The following is a 1,918-nucleotide window of genomic DNA, read 5'->3' as shown; positions in this document are numbered from 1 at the left end:
GCCATCATTGTTGTTTGGTGGGCCCGGGCTGGGGATTCGAACCCACCACCTTAGGTGTATGTGGCTGGTGCCTTAGCCGCTTGAGCCACAGGCGCTGAGCCAACAGGCCCTTTCTCCTCCCTTCTGAGCAGTGGCCCCCTGCAGCCCCTCAGGCAGTGCCTGGGACTCAGGCCTTATAAAGGTCACCCTTTCTGCCACCCTCTTCCACCATGGCCTCCAGCCTTCAAGCACAGAATCTGCCACCAACAGCCTTTTACCTTATTGTGAAACTGGCAATCAGGAAAGTAGTCTCACTATCTAACCTAGATCTCTCTTGCTGCAACCTAAGCACCTAGCTTCTGCTTTCCCAAAGACATAGGAAGATAGGGCCACCTTGGCTCCAGGGTCACAGGCCAAAGACTCCAGGACCAGCCTTGTTTGGCTGATCTCCAGGTGTCCTCTTTGTGTCCTGGTGGGGCCCTGCTGAAAGGAAGGTCTTCTGTGACATTTGGGGCTCCCTCTTGTTAGGCCAGTGGCACATTCCCAGTGACCCTTCAGTCCACATGCCTTCTCCAGCCAGTGTCCACCTTCGTTAATAAAAAGCAAATGCTCTCAAAGCACTTCCTGCCTGCAAGCCCTGTTTATATATTAACAGGTAAGGAAACAGAGGCTCAGGGAAGCTTAGGTACCTTGCCAGAATTCTGTGGCTTCCACCACTCCACCACTATCTTCCTCCCTTCCTGCTCCCTGCTGCCACACTGGACAGTGAAGGTAGGAGGAGAACAATTTAAATTCAGGGACCTGGGGAGTCAAGACCTAACTATATCACTTCCCAGTTACGTGGCCCTGGTGGCACTAACCCATGACTACTTTCAGCCTCACTTCTCCACCCATAAAATGCGGACCACAGTAATACCTGTTGCAAAATCCAAAATCCAGGCCTTTGATTTGGTGCCCATAGCTCAGGGGATAGGGCACCAGCCACATACACTGGGCTGGCCCATTCCAACCCGGCCAGGGCCTGCTGAACAACTACAACTACAACAACAACAAAAGCCAGGCGTTGTGGTGGGTGCCTGTAGTCCCAGCTACTTGGGAGTCCAAGGCAAAAGAATCGCTTAAGCCCAAAAGTTTGAGGTTGCTGTGAGCTATGACACCACATCACTCTACCAAGGGTAACATAGTGAGACTCTGTCGTAAAAAAAAAAAAAAAAAAGAAGAAGAAAATAAAATAAAATCCAGGCCTTTCTATTGTGCTACCAACACCATGCCTGGAAGAGGTTTGGCCCTCACTGGCCCCAGCCCATCAAACATATGATGGCCAGCCTTGGTGGTGCCACACCCTGCTCTGAAATTCCTCGGCCAGAGTCACAACCAAAGGTTTGTGAGCTATGGGACCATAAAAGAGCTAGAGACTAGGCAAACTGGACAGTGCATGTCCTTTGGAAGGAGGAGGACAGCCAGGAGTGGATGAGGGCCCAGAAGTTCCAGAGAACTGGAATCTGGATCTGTATGTGAAGCCACCAGAGTTTTTTTAATGTTGGCAACTAAATCAGATTTTAAAAAAACAGCAAGGGCTCCGCACCCATAGCTCAGTGAGTAGGGAGGGCGCCAGCCACATACACCAAAGCTGGTGGGTTCAAGCCTAGCCTGGGACTGCTAAACAACAATGACAACTACAAACAAAAAAATAGCTGGGCATGGTGGCAGGTGGCCTGTAGTCCCAGCTACTCAGGAGGCTGAGGCAAGAGAATTACTTAATGGCTCAGCACCTGTGGCTCAAGTGGCTAAGGCGCCAGCCACATACACCCAAGGTGGCGGATTCGAATCCAGCCTGGGCCGGCCAAACAACAATAATGGCTGCAACCAAAAAATAGCCGGGCGTTGTGGCGGGCGCCTGTGGTCCCAGCTACTTGGGAGGCTGAGGCAGGAGACTCGC

General features: G+C 51.8%; 1 protein-coding gene across 1 annotated transcript in view; it reads right to left on the bottom strand.

Annotated features, from left to right (window-relative positions):
- PLCD3 (phospholipase C delta 3) overlaps nucleotides 1-1,918 on the bottom strand; it is a 20,801-nt gene that overhangs the window by 9,411 nt on the left and 9,472 nt on the right. The gene's annotated exons all lie outside the window — the stretch shown is intronic.

The sequence above is a fragment of the Otolemur garnettii genome, unplaced genomic scaffold, assembly GCF_000181295.1.
Source record: "Otolemur garnettii isolate 467f Iridium unplaced genomic scaffold, OtoGar3 scaffold00018, whole genome shotgun sequence".
In the NCBI taxonomy this organism is placed as follows: domain Eukaryota; kingdom Metazoa; phylum Chordata; class Mammalia; order Primates; family Galagidae; genus Otolemur; species Otolemur garnettii.
Note: the sequence above shows the minus strand (reverse complement) of the source record. Positions and strands in the feature narration are given on the sequence as shown.